Raw genomic sequence first — 21,418 nt, forward strand, 5'->3', positions numbered from 1 at the left:
CTAGAGACCTAGGGGTATCCAAGATGGGGTGACTTGTGGGTCTCTGCCCAGGTTCTGGTGCACAGAATCCTTTGCAAACCTCAAATTTTGGCTAAAAGAAATGCATTTTCCTCACATTTCGGTGACAGAAAGTTCTGGAATCTGAGAGGAGCCACAAATTTCCTTCCACCCAGCGTTCCCCTAAGTCTCCCGATAAAAATTATACCTCACTTGTGTGGTAGGCCTAGCGCCTGCGACAGGATATGCCCCAAAACACAACGTGGACACATCACAGAAAACAGAGCTGTTTTTTGCAAAGTGCCTACCTGTAGATTTTGGCCTCTAGCTCAGCCGGCACCTAGGGAAACCTACCAAACCTGTGCATTTGTGAAAACTAGAGACCTAGGGGAATCCAAGATGGTGTGACTTGTGGGGCTCTGCCCAGGTTCTGGTGCCCAGAATCCTTTGCAAACCTCAAATTTTGGCTAAAAAAATGCATTTTCCTCACATTTCGGTGACAGAAAGTTGTAGAATCTGAGAGGAGCCACTAATTTCCTTCCACCCAGCGTTCCCCCAAGTCTCCCAATACAAATGATACCTCACTTGTGTGGGTAGGCCTAGTGCCTGCGACAGGATATGCCCCAAAACACAACGTGGACACATCACAGAAAACAGAGCTGTTTTTTGCAAAGTGCCTACCTGTAGATTTTGGCCTCTAGCTCAGCCGGCACCTAGGGCAACCTACCAAACCTGTCCATTTTTTAAACCTAGAGACCTAGGGAAATCCAAGATGGGGTGACTTGTGGGGCTCTGCCCAGGTTCTGGTACCCAGAATCCTTTGCAAACCTCAAATTTTGGCTAAAAGAAATGCATTTTCCTCACATTTTGGTGACAGAAAGTTCTGGAATCTGGGAGGAGCCACAAATTTCCTTCAACCCAGCGTTCCCCTAAGTCTCCCGATAAAAATTATACCTCACTTGTGTGGGTAGGCCTAGCGCCTGCGACAGGATATGCCCCAAAACACAACGTGGACACATCACAGAAAACAGAGCTGTTTTTTGCAAAGTGCCTACCTGTAGATTTTGGCCTCTAGCTCAGCTGGCACCTAGGGAAACCTACCAAACCTGTGCAGTTTTGAAAACTAGGGACCTCTGGGAATCCAAGATGGGGTGACTTGTGGGGCTCTGACCAGGTTCTGTTACCCAGAATCCTTTGCAAACCTCAAATTTTGGCTAAAAGAAATGCATTTTCCTCACATTTCGGTGACAGAAAGTTCTGGAATCTGAGAGGAGCCACAAATTTCCTTCCACCCAGCGTTCCCCCAAGTCTCCCGATAAAAATGATACCTCAGTTGTGTGGGTAGGCCTAGCGGCCGCGACAGGGGACACCCCAAAACACAACGTGGACACATCCCATTTTTTTTAAGAAAACAGAGCTGTTTTTTTCAAAGTGCCTACCTGTAGATTTTGGCCTCTAGCTCAGCCGGCACCTAGGGAAACCTACCAAACCTGTGCATTTTTGAAAACTAGAGACCTAGGGGAATCCAAGATGGGGTGACTTGTGGGGCTCTGACCAGGTTCTGTTACCCAGAATCCTTTGCAAATCTCAAATTTTGGCTAAAAAAACGCATTTTCCTCACATTTCGGTGACAGAAAGTTCTGGAATCTGAGAGGAGCCACAAATTTCCTTCCACCCAGCGTTCCCCCAAGTCTCCCGATCAAAATGATACCTCAGTTGTGTGGGTAGGCCTAGCGCCCGCAACAGGATATGCCCCAAAACACAACGTGGACACATCCCATTTTTTTAAAGAAAACAGAGCTGTTTTTTGCAAAGTGCCTACCTGTAGATTTTGGCCTCTAGCTCAGCTGGCACCTAGGGAAACCTACCAAACCTGTGCAGTTTTGAAAACTAGGGACCTCTGGGAATCCAAGATGGGGTGACTTGTGGGGCTCTGACCAGGTTCTGTTACCCAGAATCCATTGCAAACCTCAAATTTTGGCTAAAAGAAATGCATTTTCCTCACATTTCGGTGACAGAAAGTTCTGGAATCTGAGAGGAGCCACAAATTTCCTTCCACCCAGCGTTCCCCCAAGTCTCCCGATAAAAATGATACCTCAGTTGTGTGGGTAGGCATAGCGGCCGCGACCGGGGACACCCCAAAACACAACGTGGACACATCCCATTTTTTTTAAGAAAACAGAGCTGTTTTTTTCAAAGTGCCTACCTGTAGATTTTGGCCTCTAGCTCAGCCGGCACCTAGGGAAACCTACCAAACCTGTGCATTTTTGAAAACTAGAGACCTAGGGGAATCCAAGATGGGGTGACTTGTGGGGCTCTGACCAGGTTCTGTTACCCAGAATCCTTTGCAAATCTCAAATTTTGGCTAAAAAAAACGCATTTTCCTCACATTTCGGTGACAGAAAGTTCTGGAATCTGAGAGGAGACACAAATTTCCTTCCACCCAGCGTTCCCCCAAGTCTCCCGATCAAAATGATACCTCAGTTGTGTGGGTAGGCCTAGCGCCCGCAACAGGATATGCCCCAAAACACAACGTGGACACATCCCATTTTTTTAAAGAAAACAGAGCTGTTTTTTGCAAAGTGCCTACCTGTAGATTTTGGCCTCTAGCTCAGCCGGCACCTAGGGAAACCTACCAAACCTGTGCATTTTTGAAAACTAGAGACCTAGGGGAATCCAAGATGGGGTGACTTGTGGGGCTCTGCCCGGGTTCTGGTACCCAGAATCCTTTGCAAACCTCAAATTTTGGCTAAAAAAACGCATTTTCCTCACATTTCGGTGACAGAAAGTTCTGGAATCTGAGAGGAGCCACTAATTTCCTTCCACCCAGCGTTCCCCCAAGTCTCCCGATCAAAATGATACCTCAGTTGTGTGGGTAGGCCTAGCGCCCGCAACAGGATATGCCCCAAAACACAACGTGGACACATCCCATTTTTTTAAAGAAAACAGAGCTGTTTTTTGCAAAGTGCCTACCTGTAGATTTTGGCCTCTAACTCAGCCGGCACCTAGGGAAACCTACCAAACCTGTGCATTTTTGAAAACTAGAGACCTAGGGGTATCCAAGAAGGGGTGACTTGTGGGGCTCTGCCCAGGTTCTGGTGCACAGAATCCTTTGCAAACCTCAAATTTTGGCTAAAAGAAATGCATTTTCCTCACATTTCGGTGACAGAAAGTTCTGGAATCTGAGAGGAGCCACAAATTTCCTTCCACCCAGCGTTCCCCTAAGTCTCCCGATAAAAATTATACCTCACTTGTGTGGTAGGCCTAGCGCCTGCGACAGGATATGCCCCAAAACACAACGTGGACACATCACAGAAAACAGAGCTGTTTTTTGCAAAGTGCCTACCTGTAGATTTTGGCCTCTAGCTCAGCCGGCACCTAGGGAAACCTACCAAACCTGTGCATTTGTGAAAACTAGAGACCTAGGGGAATCCAAGATGGTGTGACTTGTGGGGCTCTGCCCAGGTTCTGGTGCCCAGAATCCTTTGCAAACCTCAAATTTTGGCTAAAAAAATGCATTTTCCTCACATTTCGGTGACAGAAAGTTGTAGAATCTGAGAGGAGCCACTAATTTCCTTCCACCCAGCGTTCCCCCAAGTCTCCCAATACAAATGATACCTCACTTGTGTGGGTAGGCCTAGTGCCCGCGACAGGATATGCCCCAAAACACAACGTGGACACATCACAGAAAACAGAGTTGTTTTTTGCAAAGTGCCTACCTGTAGATTTTGGCCTCTAGCTCAGCCGGCACCTAGGGCAACCTACCAAACCTGTGCATTTTTTAAACCTAGAGAGCTAGGGAAATCCAAGATGGGGTGACTTGTGGGGCTCTGCCCAGCTTCTGGTACCCAGAATCCTTTGCAAACCTCAAATTTTGGCTAAAAAAATGCATTTTCCCCACATTTCGGTGACAGAAAGTTCTAGAATCTGAGAGGAGCCACAAATTTCCTTCCACCCAGCGTTCCCCCAAGTCTCCCGATACAAATGATACCTCACTTGTGTGGGTAGGCCTAGTGCCTACGACTGGATATGCCCCAAAACACAACGTGGACACATCACAGAAAACAGAGCTGTTTTTTGCAAAGTGCCTACCTGTAGATTTTGGCCTCTAGCTCAGCTGGCACCTAGGGAAACCTACCAAACCTGTGCAGTTTTGAAAACTAGGGACCTAGGGGAATCCAAGATGGGGTGACTTGTGGGGCTCTGACCAGGTTCTGTTACCCAGAATCCTTTGCAATCCTCAAATTTTGGCTAAAAGAAATGCATTTTCCTCACATTTCGGTGACAGAAAGTTCTGGAATCTGTGAGGAGCCACAAATTTCCTTCCACCCAGCGTTCCCCCAAGTCTCCCGATAAAAATGATACCTCAGTTGTGTGGGTAGGCCTAGCGGCCGCGACATGATACACCCCAAAACACAACGTGGACACATCCCATTTTTTTTAAGAAAACAGAGCTGTTTTTTTCAAAGTGCCTACCTGTAGATTTTGGCCTCTAGCTCAGCCGGCACCTAGGGAAACCTACCAAACCTGTGCATTTTTGAAAACTAGAGACCTAGGGGAATCCAAGATGGGGTGACTTGTGGGGCTCTGACCAGGTTCTGTTACCCAGAATCCTTTGCAAATCTCAAATTTTGGCTAAAAAAAACGCATTTTCCTCACATTTCGGTGACAGAAAGTTCTGGAATCTGAGAGGAGCCACAAATTTCCTTCCACCCAGCGTTCCCCCAAGTCTCCCGATCAAAATGATAACTCAGTTGTGTGGGTAGGCCTAGCGCCCGCAACAGGATATGCCCCAAAACACAACGTGGACACATCCCATTTTTTTAAAGAAAACAGAGCTGTTTTTTGCAAAGTGCCTACCTGTAGATTTTGGCCTCTAGCTCTACCGGCACCTAGGGAAACCTACCAAACCTGTGCATTTTTGAAAACTAAAGACCTAGGGGAATCCAAGATGGGGTGGCTTGTGGGGCTCTGCCCAGGTTCTGGTGCACAGAATCCTTTGCAAACCTCAAATTTTCGCAAAAAAAATGCATTTTCCTCACATTTCGGTGACAGAAAGTTGTAGAATCTGAGAGGAGCCACTAATTTCCTTCCACCCAGCGTTCCCCCAAGTCTCCCAATACAAATGATACCTCACTTGTGTGGGTAGGCCTAGTGCCCGCGACAGTATATGCCCCAAAACACAACGTGGACATATCACAGAAAACAGAGCTGTTTTTTGCAAAGTGCCTACCTGTAGATTTTGGCCTCTAGCTCAGCCGGCACCTAGGGCAACCTACCAAACCTGTGCATTTTTTAAAACTAGAGACCTAGGGAAATCCAAGATGGGGTGACTTGTGGGGCTCTGCCCAGCTTCTGTTACCTAGAATCCTTTGCAAACCTCAAATTTTGGCTAAAAAAATGCATTTTCCCCAAATTTCGGTGACAGAAAGTTCTAGAATCTGAGAGGAGCAACAAATTTCCTTCCACCCAGCGTTCCCCCAAGTCTCCCGATACAAATGATACCTCACTTGTGTGGGTAGGCCTAGCGCCTGCGACTGGATATGCCCCAAAACACAACGTGGACACATCACAGAAAACAGAGCTGTTTTTTGCAAAGTGCCTACCTGTAGATCTTGGCCTCTGGCTCAGCCGGCACCTAGGGAAACCTACCAAACCTGTGCATTTTTTAAAACTAGAGACCTAGGGGAATCCAAGATGGGGTGACTTGTGGGGCTCTGACCGGGTTCTGTTACCCAGAATCCTTTGCAAACCTCAAATTTTGGCTAAAAGAAATGCATTTTCCTCACATTTCGGTGACAGAAAGTTCTGGAATCTGAGAGGAGCCACAAATTTCCTTCCACCCAGCGTTCCCCCAAGTCTCCCGATAAAAATGATACCTCAGTTGTGTGGGTAGGCCTAGCGGCCGCGACAGGTGACACCCCAAAACACAACGTGGACACATCCCATTTTTTTAAAGAAAACAGAGCTGTTTTTTGCAAAGTGCCTACCTGTAGATTTTGGCCTCTAGCTCAGCCGGCACCTAGGGAAACCTACCAAACCTGTGCATTTTTGAAAACTAGAGACCTAGGGGAATCCATGATGGGGTGACTTGTGGGGCTCTGACCAGGTTCTGTTACCCAGAATCCTTTGCAAATCTCAAATTTTGGCTAAAAAAACGCATTTTCCTCACATTTCGGTGACAGAAAGTTCTGGAATCTGAGAGGAGCCACAAGTTCCCTTCCACCCAGCGTTCCCCCAAGTCTCCCGATCAAAATGATACCTCACTTGTGTTTGTAGGCCTAGCGCCCGCAACAGAGTATGCCCCAAAATACAACGTGGACACATCCCATTTTTTTAAAGAAAACAGAGCTGTTTTTTGCAAAGTGCCTACCTGTAGATTTTGGCCTCTAGCTCAGCCGGCACCTAGGGAAACCTACCAAACCTGTGCATTTTTGAAAACTAGAGACCTAGGGGAATCCAAGATGGGGTGACTTGTGGGGCTCTACCAGGGTTCTGGTGCCCAGAATCCTTTGCAAACCTCAAATTTTGGCTAAAAAAATGCATTTTCCTCACATTTCGGTGACAGAAAGTTGTAGAATCTGAGAGGAGCCACAAATTTCCTTCCACCCAGCGTTCCCCCAAGTCTCCCAATACAAATGATACCTCACTTGTGTGGGTAGGCCTAGCGCCCGCGACAGGATATGCCCCAAAACACAACGTGGACACATCACAGAAAACAGAGCTGTTCTTTGCAAAGTGCCTACCTGTAGATTTTGGCCTCTAGCTCAGCCGGCACCTATGGAAACCTACCAAACCTGTGCATTTTATAAAACTAGAGACCTAGGGGAATCCAAGATGGGGTGACTTGTGGGGCTCTGCCCAAGTTCTGGTACCCAGAATCCTTTGCAAACCTCAAATTTTGGCTAAAAAAATGCATTTTCCTCATATTTCGGTGACAGAAAGTTCTAGAATCTGAGAGGAGCCACAAATTTCCTTCCACCCAGCGTTCCCCCACGTCTCCCGATAAAAATGATACCTCACTTGTGTGGGTAGGCCTTGCGCCCGCGACAGGATATGCCCCAAAACACAACGTGGACACATCACAGAAAACAGAGCTGTTTTTTGCAAAGTGCCTACCTGTAGGTTTTGGCCTCTAGCTCAGCCGGCACCAAGGGAAACCTACCACACCTGTGCATTTCTTAAAACTAGAGTCCTAGGGGAATCCAAGATGGGGTGACTTGTGGGGCTCTGACCAGGTTCTGGTGCCCAGAATCCTTTGCAAACCTAAAATTTTGGCTAAACAAATGCATTTTCCTCACATTTCGGTGACAGAAAGTTCTAGAATCTGAGAGGAGCCACAAATTTCCTTCCACCCAGCGTTCCCCCAAGTCTCCCGCTACAAATGATACCTCACTTGTGTGGGTAGGCCTAGCGCCTGCGACTGGATATGCCCCAAAACACAACGTGGACACATCACAGAAAACAGAGCTGTTTTTTGCAAAGTGCCTACCTGTAGATCTTGGCCTCTGGCTCAGCCGGCACCTAGGGAAACCTACCAAACCTGTGCATTTTTTTAAACTAGAGACCTAGGGTAATGTAAGATGGGGTGACTTGTGGGGCTCTGACCAGGTTCTGTTACCCAGAATCCTTTGCAAACCTCAAATTTTGGCTAAAAGAAATGCATTTTCCTCACATTTCGGTGACAGAAAGTTCTGGAAACTGAGAGGAGCCTCAAATTTCCTTGCACCCAGCGTTCCCCCAAGTCTCCCGATCAAAATTATACCTCAGTTGTGTGGGTAGGCCTAGCGCCCGCAACAGGATATGCCCCAAAATACAACGTGGACACATCCCATTTTTTTAAAGAAAACAGAGCTGTTTTTTGCAAAGTGCCTACCTGTAGATTTTGGCCTCTAGCTCAGCCGGCACCTAGGGAAACCTACCAAACCTGTGCATTTTTGAAAACTAGAGACATAGGGGAATCCAAGATGGGGTGACTTGTGGGGCTCTGCCCAGGTTCTGGTGCACAGAATCCTTTGCAAACCTCAAATTTTGGCTAAAAGAAATGCATTTTCCTCACATTTCGGTGACAGAAAGTTCTGGAATCTGAGAGGAGCCACAAATTTCCTTCCACCCAGCGTTCCCCTAAGTCTCCCGATAAAAATTATACCTCACTTGTGTGGTAGGCCTAGCGCCTGCGACAGGATATGCCCCAAAACACAACGTGGACACATCACAGAAAACAGAGCTGTTTTTTGCTAAGTGCCTACCTGTAGATTTTGGCCTCTAGCTCAGCCGGCACCTAGGGAAACCTACCAAACCTGTGCATTTTTGAAAACTAGAGACCTAGGGGAATCCAAGATGGGGTGACTTGTGGGGCTCTGACCAGGTTCTGTTACCCAGAATCCTTTGCAAATCTCAAATTTTGGCTAAAAAAACGCATTTTCCTCACATTTCGGTGACAGAAAGTTCTGGAATCTGAGAGGAGCCACAAATTTCCTTCCACCCAGCGTTCCCCCAAGTCTCCCGATCAAAATGATACCTCAGTTGTGTGGGTAGGCCTAGCGGCCGCGACAGGACACACCCCAAAACACAACGTGGACACATCCCATTTTTTTTAAAGAAAACAGAGCTGTTTTTTGCAAAGTGCCTACCTGTAGATTTTGGCCTCTAGCTCAGCCAGCACCTAGGGAAACCTACCAAACCTGTGCATTCTTGAAAACTAGAGACCTAGGGGAATCCAAGATGGGGTGACTTGTGGGGCTCTGACCAGGTTCTGTTACCCAGAATCCTTTGCAAATCTCAAATTTTGGCTAAGAAAACGCATTTTCCTCACATTTCGGTGACAGAAAGTTCTGGAATCTGAGAGGAGCCACAAATTTCCTTCCACCCAGCGTTCCCCCAAGTCTCCCGATAAAAATGATACCTCACTTGTGTGGGTAGGCGTAGCGCCTGTGACAGGATATGCCCCAAAACACAACGTGGACTCATCACAGAAAACAGAGCTGTTTTTTGCAAAGTGCCTACCTGTAAATTTTGGCCTCTAGCTCAGCCGGCACCTAGGGAAACCTACCAAACCTGTGCATTTTTTAAAACTAGAGACCTAGGGGAATCCAAGATGGGGTGACGTGTGGGGCTCTGACCAGGTTCTGTTACCCAGAATCCTTTGCAAACCTCAAATTTTGGCTAAAAGAAATGCATTTTCCTCACATTTCGGTGACAGAAAGTTCTGGAATCTGAGAGGAGCCACAAATTTCCTTCCACCCAGCGTTCCCCCAAGTCTCCCGATCAAAATGATACCTCAGTTGTGTGGGTAGGCCTAGCGGCCGCGACAGGACACACCCCAAAACACAACGTGGACACATCCCATTTTTTTTAAGAAAACAGAGCTGTTTTTTTAAAAGTGCCTACCTGTAGATTTTGGCCTCTAGCTCAGCCGGCACCTAGGGAAACCTACCAAACCTGTGTATTTTTGAAAACTAGAGACCTAGGGGAATCCAAGATGGGGTGACTTGTGGAGCTCTGCCCAGGTTCTGGTACCCAGAATCCTTTGCAAACCTCAAATTCTGTCTAAAAAAATGCATTTTCCTCATATTTCGGTGACAGAAAGTTCTAGAATCTGAGAGGAGCCACAAATCTCCTTCCACCCAGCGTTCCCCCAAGTCTCCCGATAAAAATGATACCTCACTTGTGTGGGTAGGCCTAGCGCCTGTGACAGGATATGCCCCAAAACACAACGTGGACACATCACAGAAAACAGAGCTGTTTTTTGCAAAGTGCCTACCTGTAGATTTTGGCCTCTAGCTTAGCCGGCACCTAGGGAAACCTACCAAACCTGTGCATTTTTGAAAACTAGAGACCTAGGGGAATCCAAGATGGGGTGACTTGTGGGGCTCTGCCCGGGTTCTGGTACCCAGAATCCTTTGCAAACCTCAAATTTTGGCTAAAAGAAATGCATTTTCCTCACATTTCGGTGACAGAAAGTTCTGGAATCTGAGAGGAGCCACAAATTTCCTTCAACCCAGCGTTCCCCTAAGTCTCCCGATAAAAATTATACCTCACTTGTGTGGGTAGGCCTAGCGCCTGCGACAGGATATGCCCCAAAACACAACGTGGACACATCACAGAAAACAGAGCTGTTTTTTGCAAAGTGCCTACCTGTAGATTTTGGCCTCTAGCTCAGCCGGCACCTAGGGAAACCTACCAAACCTGTGCATTTTTTAAAACTAGAGACCTAGGGGAATCCAAGATGTGGTGACTTGTGGGGCTCTGACAAGGTTCTGTTACCCAGAATCCTTTGCAAATCTCAAATTTTGCCTAAAAAAACGCATTTTCCTCACATTTCGGTGACAGAAAGTTCTGGAATCTGAGAGGAGCCACAAATTTCCTTCCACCCAGCGTTCCCCCAAGTCTCCCGATCAAAATGATACCTCAGTTGTGTGGGTAGGCCTAGCGGCCGCGACAGGTCACACCCCAAAACAAAACGTGGACACATCCCATTTTTTTAAAGAAAATAGAGCTGTTTTTTGCAAAGTGCCTACCTGTAGATTTTGGCCTCTAGCTCAGCCAGCACCTAGGGAAACCTACCAAACCTGTGCATTCTTGAAAACTAGAGACCTAGGGCAATCCAAGATGGGGTGACTTGTGGGGCTCTGACCAGGTTCTGTTACCCAGAATCCTTTGCAAATCTCAAATTTTGGCTAAAAAAAACGCATTTTCCTCACATTTCGGTGACAGAAAGTTCTGGAATCTGAGTGGAGCCACAAATTTCCTTCCACCCAGCGTTCCCCTAAGTCTTCCGATAAAAATGATACCTCACTTGTGTGGGTAGGCCTAGCGCCTGCGACAGGATATGCCCCAAAACACAACGTGGAGACATCACAGAAAACAGAGCTGTTTTTTGCAAAGTGCCTACCTGTAGATTTTGGCCTCTAGCTCAGCCGGCACCTAGGGAAACCTACCAAACCTGTGCATTTTTGAAAACTAGAGACCTAGGGGAATCCAAGATGGGGTGACTTGTGGGGCTCTGCCCAGGTTCTGGTGCACAGAATCCTTTGCAAACCTCAAATTTTGGCTAAAAAAATGCATTTTCCTCACATTTCGGTGACAGAAAGTTGTAGAATCTGAGAGGAGCCACTAATTTCCTTCCACCCAGCGTTCCCCCAAGTCTCCCAATACAAATGATACCTCACTTGTGTGGGTAGGCCTAGCGCCTGCGACAGGATATGCCCCAATACACAACGTGGACACATCACAGAAAACAGAGCTGTTTTTTGCATAGTGCCTACCTGTAGATTTTGGCCTCTAGCTCAGCCGGCACCTAGGGCAACCTACCAAACCTGTGCATTTTTGAAAACTAGAGACCTAGGGAAATCCAAGATGGGGTGACTTGTGGGGCTCTGCCCAGCTTCTGGTACCCAGAATCCTTTGCAAACCTCAAATTTTGGCTAAAAAAATGCATTTTCCCCACATTTCGGTGACAGAAAGTTCTAGAATCTGAGAGGAGCCACAAATTTCCTTCCACCCAGCGTTTCCCCAAGTCTCCCGATACAAATGCTACCTCACTTGTGTGGGTAGGCCTAGCGCCTGCGACAAGATATGCCCCAAAACACAACGTGGACACATCACAGAAAACAGAGCTGTTTTTTGCAAAGTGCCTACCTGTAGATTTTGGCCTCTGGCTCAGCCGGCACCTAGGGAAACCTACCAAACCTGTACATTTTTGAAAACTAGAGTCCTAGGGGAATCCAAGATGGGGTGACTTGTGGGGCTCTGACCAGGTTCTGTTACCCAGAATCCTTTGCAAACCTCAAATTTTGGCTAAAAGAAATGCATTTTCCTCACATTTCTGTGACAGAAAATTCTGGAATCTGAGAGGAGCCACAAATTTCCTTCCACCCAGCGTTCCCCCAAGTCTCCCGATAAAAATGATACCTCAGTTGTGGGGGTAGGCCTAGCGGCCGCGACAGAGCTCACGCCAAAACACAACGTGGACACATCCCATTTTTTTAAAGAAAACAGAGCTGTTTTTTGCAAAGTGCCTACCTGTAGATTTTGGTTTCTAGCTCAGCCGGCACCTAGGGAAACCTACCAAACCTGTGCATTTTTTAAAACTAGAGACCTAGGGGAATCCAAGATGGGGAGACTTGTGGGGCTCTGACCAGGTTCTGTTACCCAGAATCCTTTGCAAACCTCAAATTTTGGCTAAAAGAAATGCATTTTCCTCACATTTCGGTGACAGAAAGTTCTGGAATCTGAGAGGAGCCACAAATTTCCTTCCACCCAGCGTTCCCCCAAGTCTCCCGATAAAAATGATACCTCAGTTGTGTGGGTAGGCCTAGCGGCCGCGACAGAACACACCCCAAGACACAACGTGGACACATCCCATTTTTTAAAAGAAAACAGAGCTGTTTTTTGCAAAATGCCTACCTGTAGAATTTGACCTCTAGCTCAGCCGGCACCTAGGGAAACCTACCAAACCTGTGCATTTTTGAAAACTAGAGACCTAGGGGAATCCAAGATGGGGTGACTTGTGGGGCTCTGCCCAGGTTCTGGTACCCAGAATCCTTTGCAAACCTCAAATTCTGGCTAAAAAAATGCATTTTCCTCATATTTCGGTGACAGAAAGTTCTAGAATCTGAGAGGAGCCACAAATTTCCTTCCACCCAGCGTTCCCCCAAGTCTCCCGATAAAAATGATACCTCACTTGTGTGGGTAGGCCTAGCGCCTGTGACAGGATAAGCCCCAAAACACAACGTGGACACATCACAGAAAACAGAGCTGTTTTTTGCAAAGTGCCTACCTGTAGATTTTGGCCTCTAGCTTAGCCGGCACCTAGGGAAACCTACCAAACCTGTGCATTTTTGAAAACTAGAGACCTAGGGGAATCCAAGATGGGGTGACTTGTGGGGCTCTGCCCAGGTTCTGGTACCCAGAATCCTTTGCAAACCTCAAATTTTGGCTAAAAGAAATGCATTTTCCTCACATTTTGGTGACAGAAAGTTCTGGAATCTGAGAGGAGCCACAAATTTCCTTCAACCCAGCGTTCCCCTAAGTCTCCCGATAAAAATTATACCTCACTTGTGTGGGTAGGCCTAGCGCCTGCGACAAGATATGCCCCAAAACACAACGTGGACACATCACAGAAAACAGAGCTGTTTTTTGCAAAGTGCCTACCTGTAGATTTTGGCCTCTGGCTCAGCCGGCACCTAGGGAAACCTACCAAACCTGTACATTTTTGAAAACTAGAGTCCTAGGGGAATCCAAGATGGGGTGACTTGTGGGGCTCTGACCAGGTTCTGTTACCCAGAATCCTTTGCAAACCTCAAATTTTGGCTAAAAGAAATGCATTTTCCTCACATTTCTGTGACAGAAAATTCTGGAATCTGAGAGGAGCCACAAATTTCCTTCCACCCAGCATTCCCCCAAGTCTCCCGATAAAAATGATACCTCAGTTGTGGGGGTAGGCCTAGCGGCCGCGACAGAGCTCACACCAAAACACAACGTGGACACATCCCATTTTTTTAAAGAAAACAGAGCTGTTTTTTGCAAAGTGCCTACCTGTAGATTTTGGTTTCTAGCTCAGCCGGCACCTAGGGAAACCTACCAAACCTGTGCATTTTTTAAAACTAGAGACCTAGGGGAATCCAAGATGGGGCGACTTGTGGGGCTCTGACCAGGTTCTGTTACCCAGAATCCTTTGCAAACCTCAAATTTTGGCTAAAAGAAATGCATTTTCCTCACATTTCGGTGACAGAAAGTTCTGGAATCTGAGAGGAGCCACAAATTTCCTTCCACCCAGCGTTCCCCCAAGTCTCCCGATAAAAATTATACCTCAGTTGTGTGGGTAGGCCTAGCGGCCGCGACAGAACACACCCCAAGACACAACGTGGACACATCCCATTTTTTAAAAGAAAACAGAGCTGTTTTTTGCAAAATGCCTACCTGTAGAATTTGACCTCTAGCTCAGCCGGCACCTAGGGAAACCTACCAAACCTGTGCATTTTTGAAAACTAGAGACCTAGGGGAATCCAAGATGGGGTGACTTGTGGGGCTCTGCCCAGGTTCTGGTGCTCAGAATCCTTTGCAAACCTCAAATTTTGGCTAAAAAAATGCATTTTCCTCACATTTCGGTGACAGAAAGTTGTAGAATCTGAGAGGAGCCACAAATTTCCTTCCACCCAGCGTTCCCCCAAGTCTCCCAATACAAATGATACCTCACTTGTGTGGGTAGGCCTAGCGCCCGCGACAGGATATGCCCCAAAACACAACGTGGACACATCACAGAAAACAGAGCTATTTTTTGCAAAGTGCCTACCTGTAGATTTTGGACTCTAGCTCAGCCGGCACCTAGGGAAACCTACCAAACCTGTGCATTTTTGAAAACTAGAGACCTAGGGGAATCCAAGATGGGGTGACTTGTGGGGCTCTGCCCAGGTTCTGGGACCCAGAATCCTTTGCAAACCTAAAATTTTGGCTAAAAGAAATGCATTTTCCTTACATTTCGGTGACAGAAAGTTCTGGAATCTGAGAGGAGCCACAAATTTCCTTCCACCCAGCGTTCCCCTAAGTCTCCCGATAAAAATGATACCTCACTTGTGTGGGTAGGCCTAGCGCCTCTGACAGGATAAGCCCCAAAACACAACGTGGACACATCACAGAAAACAGAGCTGTTTTTTGCAAAGTGCCTACCTGTAGATTTTGGCCTCTAGCTCAGCCGGCACCTAGGTAAACCTACCAAACCTGTGCATTTTTGAAAACTAGAGACCTAGGGGAATCCAAGATGGGGTGACTTGTGGGGCTCTGCCCAGGTTCTGGTACCCAGAATCCTTTGCAAACCTCAAATTTTGGCTAAAAGAAATGCATTTTCCTCACATTTTGGTGACTGAAAGTTCTGGAATCTGAGAGGAGCCACAAATTTCCTTCAACCCAGCGTTCCCCTAAGTCTCCCGATAAAAATTATACCTCACTTGTGTGGGTAGGCCTAGCGCCTGCAACAGGATATGCCCCAAAACACAACGTGGACACATCACAGAAAACAGAGCTGTTTTTTGCAAAGTGCCTACCTGTAGATTTTGGCCTCTAGCTCAGCCGGCACCTAGGGAAACCTACCAAACCTGTGCATTTTTTAAAACTAGAGACCTAGGGGAATCCAAGATGGGGTGACTTGTGGGGCTCTGACCAGGTTCTGTTACCCAGAATCCTTTGCAAATCTCAAATTTTGGCTAAAAAAACGCATTTTCCTCACATTTCGGTGACAGAAAGTTCTGGAATCTGAGAGGAGCCACTAATTTCCTTCCACCCAGCGTTCCCCCAAGTCTCCCGATCAAAATGATACCTCAGTTGTGTGGGTAGGCCTAGCGGCCGCGACAGGACACACCCCAGAACACAACATGGACACATCCCATTTTTTTAAAGAAAACAGAGCTGTTTTTTGCAAAATGCCTACCTGTAGAATTTGACCTCTAGCTCAGCCGGCACCTAGGGAAACCTACCAAACCTGTGCATTTTTGAAAACTAGAGACCTAGGGGAATCCAAGATGCGGTGACTTGTGGGGCTCTGCCCAGGTTCTGGTACCCAGAATCCTTTGCAAACCTCAAATTCTGGCTAAAAAAATGCATTTTCCTCATATTTCGGTGACAGAAAGTTCTAGAATCTGAGAGGAGCCACAAATTTCCTTCCACCCAGCGTTCCCCGAAGTCTCCCGATAAAAATGATACCTCACTTGTGTGGGTAGGCCTAGCGCCTGTGACAGGATATGCCCCAAAACACAACGTGGACACATCACAGAAAACAGAGCTGTTTTTTTCAAAGTGCCTACCTGTAGATTTTGGCCTCTAGCTTAGCCGGCACCTAGGGAAACCTACCAAACCTGTGCATTTTTGAAAACTAGAGACCTAGGGGAATCCAAGATGGGGTGACTTGTGGGGCTCTGCCCAGGTTCTGGTGCTCAGAATCCTTTGCAAACCTCAAATTTTGGCTAAAAAAATGCATTTTCCTCACATTTCGGTGACAGAAAGTTGTAGAATCTGAGAGGAGCCACAAATTTCCTTCCACCCAGCGTTCCCCCAAGTCTCCCAATACAAATGATACCTCACTTGTGTGGGTAGGCCTAGCGCCCGCGACAGGATATGCCCCAAAACACAACGTGGACACATCACAGAAAACAGAGCTATTTTTTGCAAAGTGCCTACCTGTAGATTTTGGACTCTAGCTCAGCCGGCACCTAGGGAAACCTACCAAACCTGTGCATTTTTGAAAACTAGAGACCTAGGGGAATCCAAGATGGGGTGACTTGTGGGGCTCTGCCCAGGTTCTGGGACCCAGAATCCTTTGCAAACCTCGAATTTTGGCTAAAAGAAATGCATTTTCCTCACATTTCGGTGACAGAAAGTTCTGGAATCTGAGAGGAGCCACAAATTTCCTTCCACCCAGCGTTCCCCTAAGTCTCCCGATAAAAATGATACCTCACTTGTGTGGGTAGGCCTAGTGCCTCTGACAGGATAAGCCCCAAAACACAACGTGGACACATCACAGAAAACAGAGCTGTTTTTTGCAAAGTGCCTACCTGTAGATTTTGGCCTCTAGCTCAGCCGGCACCTAGGGAAACCTACCAAACCTGTGCATTTTTGAAAACTAGAGACCTAGGGGAATCCAAGATGGGGTGACTTGTGGGGCTCTGCCCAGGTTCTGGTACCCAGAATCCTTTGCAAACCTCAAATTTTGGCTAAAAGAAATGCATTTTCCTCACATTTTGGTGACAGAAAGTTATGGAATCTGAGAGGAGCCACAAATTTCCTTCAACCCAGCGTTCCCCTAAGTCTCCCGATAAAAATTATACCTCACTTGTGTGGGTAGGCCTAGCGCCTGCGACAGGATATGACCCAAAACACAACGTGGACACATCACAGAAAACAGAGCTGTTTTTTGCAAAGTGCCTACCTGTAGATTTTGGCCTCTAGCTCAGCCGGCACCTAGGGAAACCTACCAAACCTGTGCATTTTTTAAAACTAGAGACCTAGGGGAATCCAAGATGGGGTGACTTGTGGGGCTCTGACCAGGTTCTGTTACCCAGAATCCTTTGCAAATCTCAAATTTTGGCTAAAAAAAAGGATTTTCCTCACATTTCGGTGACAGAAAGTTCTGGAATCTGAGAGGAGCCACTAATTTCCTTCCACCCAGCGTTCCCCCAAGTCTCCCGATCAAAATGATACCTCAGTTGTGTGGGTAGGCCTAGCGGCCGCGACAGGACACACCCCAGAACACAACATGGACACATCCCATTTTTTTAAAGAAAACAGAGCTGTTTTTTGCAAAGTGCCTACCTGTAGATTTTGGCATCTAGCTCAGCCAGCACCTAGGGAAACCTACCAAACCTGTGCATTCTTGAAAACTAGAGACCTAGGGGAATCCAAGATGGGGTGACTTGTGGGGCTCTGACCAGGATCTGTTACCCAGAATCCTTTGCAAATCTCAAATTTTGGCTAAAAAAACGCATTTTCCTCACATTTCGGTGACAGAAAGTTCTGGAATCTGAGAGGAGCCACAAATTTCCTTCCACCCAGCGTTCCCCTAAGTCTCCTGATAAAAATGATACCTCACTTGTGTGGGTAGGCCTAGCGCCTGCGACAGGATATGCCCCAAAACACAACGTGGACACATCACAGAAAACAGAGCTGTTTTTTGCAAAGTGCCTACCTGTAAATTTTGGCCTCTAGCTCAGCCGGCACCTAGGGAAACCTACCAAACCTGTGCATTTTTTAAAACTAGAGACCTAGGGGAATCCAAGATGGGGTGACTTGTGGGGCTCTGACCAGGTTCTGTTACCCAGAATCCTTTGCAAACCTCAAATTTTGGCTAAAAGAAATGCCTTTTCCTCACATTTCGGTGACAGAAAGTTCTGGAATCTGAGAGGAGCCACAAATTTCCTTCCACACAGCATTCCCCCAAGTCTCCCGATAAAAATGATACCTCAGTTGTGTGGGTAGGCCTAGCGGCCGCGACAGCACCCACCCCAAAACACAATGTGGACACATCCCATTTTTTTTAAGAAAACAGAGCTGTTTTTTTCAAAGTGCCTACCTGTAGATTTTGGCCTCTAGCTCAGCCGGCACCTAGGGAAACCTACCAAACCTGTGTATTTTTGAAAACTAGAGACCTAGGGGAATCCAAGATGGGGTGACTTGTGGGGCTCTGCCCAGGTTCTGGTACCCAGAATCCTTTGCAAACCTCAAATTCTGGCTAAAAAAATGCATTTTCCTCATATTTCGGTGACAGAAAGTTCTGGAATCTGAGAGGAGCCACAAATTTCCTTCCACCCAGCGTTCCCCTAAGTCTCCCGATAAAAATGATACCTCACTTGTGTGGGTAGGCCTAGCGCCTGCGACAGGATATGCCCCAAAACACAACGTGGACACATCACAGAAAACAGAGCTGTTTTTTGCAAAGTGCATACCTGTAGATTTTGGCCTCTAGCTCAGCCGGCACCTAGGGAAACCTACCAAACCTGTGCATTTTTGAAAACTAGAGACCTAGGGGAATCCAAGATGGGGTGACTTGTGGGGCTCTGACCAGGTTCTGTTACCCAGAATCCTTTGCAAATCTCAAATTTTGGCTAAAAAAACGCATTTTCCTCACATTTCGGAGACAGAAAGTTCTGGAATCTGAGAGGAGCCACAAATTTCCTTCCACCCAGCGTTCCCCCAAGTCTCCCGATAAAAATGATACCTCAGTTGTGTGGGTAGGCCTAGCGGCAGCGACAGGAGACGCCCCAAAACACAACGTGGACACATCCCATTTTTTTAAAGAAAACAGAGCTGTTTTTTGCAAAGTGCCTACCTGTAGATTTTGGCCTCTAGCTCAGCCGGCACCTAGGGAAACCTACCAAACCTGTACATTTTTGAAAACTAGAGTCCTAGGGGAATCCAAGATGGGGTGACTTGTGGGGCTCTGACCAGGTTCTGTTACCCAGAATCCTTTGCAAACCTCAAATTTTGGCTAAAAGAAATGCATTTTCCTCACATTTCTGTGACAGAAAATTCTGGAATCTGAGAGGAGCCACAAATTTCCTTCCACCCAGCGTTCCCCCAAGTCTCCCGATAAAAATGATACCTCAGTTGTGGGGGTAGGCCTAGCGGCCGCGACAGAGCTCACGCCAAAACACAATGTGGACACATCCCATTTTTTTAAAGAAAACAGAGCTGTTTTTTGCAAAGTGCATACCTGTAGATTTTGGTTTCTAGCTCAGCCGGCACCTAGGGAAACCTACCAAACCTGTGCATTTTTTAAAACTAGAGACCTAGGGGAATCCAAGATGGGGAGACTTGTGGGGCTCTGACCAGGTTCTGTTACCCAGAATCCTTTGCAAACCTCAAATTTTGGCTAAAAGAAATGCATTTTCCTCACATTTCGGTGACAGAAAGTTCTGGAATCTGAGAGGAGCCACAAATTTCCTTCCACCCAGCGTTCCCCCAAGTCTCCCGATAAAAATGATACCTCAGTTGTGTGGGTAGGCCTAGCGGCCGCGACAGAACACACCCCAAGACACAACGTGGACACATCCCATTTTTTAAAAGAAAACAGAGCTGTTTTTTGCAAAATGCCTACCTGTAGAATTTGACCTCTAGCTCAGCCGGCACCTAGGGAAACCTACCAAACCTGTGCATTTTTGAAAACTAGAGACCTAGGGGAATCCAAGATGGGGTGACTTGTGGGGCTCTGCCCAGGTTCTGGTACCCAGAATCCTTTGCAAACCTCAAATTCTGGCTAAAAAAATGCATTTTCCTCATATTTCGGTGACAGAAAGTTCTAGAATCTGAGAGGAGCCACAAATTTCCTTCCACCCAGCGTTCCCCCAAGTCTCCCGATAAAAATGATACCTCACTTGTGTGGGTAGGCCTAGCGCCTGTGACAGGATAAGCCCCAAAACACAACGTGGACACATCACAGAAAACAGAGCTGTTTTTTGCAAAGTGCCTACCTGTAGATTTTGGCCTCTAGCTTAGCCGGCACCTAGGGAAACCTACCAAACCTGTGCATTTTTGAAAACTAGAGACCTAGGGGAATCCAAGATGGGGTGACTTGTGGGGCTCTGCCCAGGTTCTGGTACCCAGAATCCTTTGCAAACCTCAAATTTTGGCTAAAAGAAATGCATTTTCCTCACATTTTGGTGACAGAAAGTTCTGGAATCTGAGAGGAGCCACAAATTTCCTTCAACCCAGCGTTCCCCTAAGTCTCCCGATAAACATTATACCTCACTTGTGTGGGTAGGCCTAGCGCCTGCGACAAGATATGCCCCAAAACACAACGTGGACACATCACAGAAAACAGAGCTGTTTTTTGCAAAGTGCCTACCTGTAGATTTTGGCCTCTGGCTCAGCCGGCACCTAGGGAAACCTACCAAACCTGTACATTTTTGAAAACTAGAGTCCTAGGGGAATCCAAGATGGGGTGACTTGTGGGGCTCTGACCAGGTTCTGTTACCCAGAATCCTTTGCAAACCTCAAATTTTGGCTAAAAGAAATGCATTTTCCTCACATTTCTGTGACAGAAAATTCTGGAATCTGAGAGGAGCCACAAATTTCCTTCCACCCAGCATTCCCCCAAGTCTCCCGATAAAAATGATACCTCAGTTGTGGGGGTAGGCCTAGCGGCCGCGACAGAGCTCACGCCAAAACACAACGTGGACACATCCCATTTTTTTAAAGAAAACAGAGCTGTTTTTTGCAAAGTGCCTACCTGTAGATTTTGGTTTCTAGCTCAGCCGGCACCTAGGGAAACCTACCAAACCTGTGCATTTTTTAAAACTAGAGAACTAGGGGAATCCAAGATGGGGCGACATGTGGGGCTCTGACCAGGTTCTGTTACCCAGAATCCTTTGCAAACCTCAAATTTTGGCTAAAAGAAATGCATTTTCCTCACATTTCGGTGACAGAAAGTTCTGGAATCTGAGAGGAGCCACAAATTTCCTTCCACCCAGCGTTCCCCCAAGTCTCCCGATAAAAATTATACCTCAGTTGTGTGGGTAGGCCTAGCGGCCGCGACAGAACACACCCCAAGACACAACGTGGACACATCCCATTTTTTAAAAGAAAACAGATCTGTTTTTTGCAAAATGCCTACCTGTAGAATTTGACCTCTAGCTCAGCCGGCACATAGGGAAACCTACCAAACCTGTGCATTTTTGAAAACTAGAGACCTAGGGGAATCCAAGATGGGGTGACTTGTGGGGCTCTGCCCAGGTTCTGGTGCTCAGAATCCTTTGCAAACCTCAAATTTTGGCTAAAAAAATGCATTTTCCTCACATTTCGGTGACAGAAAGTTGTAGAATCTGAGAGGAGCCACAAATTTCCTTCCACCCAGCGTTCCCCCAAGTCTCCCAATACAAATGATACCTCACTTGTGTGGGTAGGCCTAGCGCCCGCGACAGGATATGCCCCAAAA

Source organism: Pleurodeles waltl, unplaced genomic scaffold (genome assembly GCF_031143425.1).
Source record: "Pleurodeles waltl isolate 20211129_DDA unplaced genomic scaffold, aPleWal1.hap1.20221129 scaffold_80, whole genome shotgun sequence".
NCBI lineage: Eukaryota > Metazoa > Chordata > Amphibia > Caudata > Salamandridae > Pleurodeles > Pleurodeles waltl.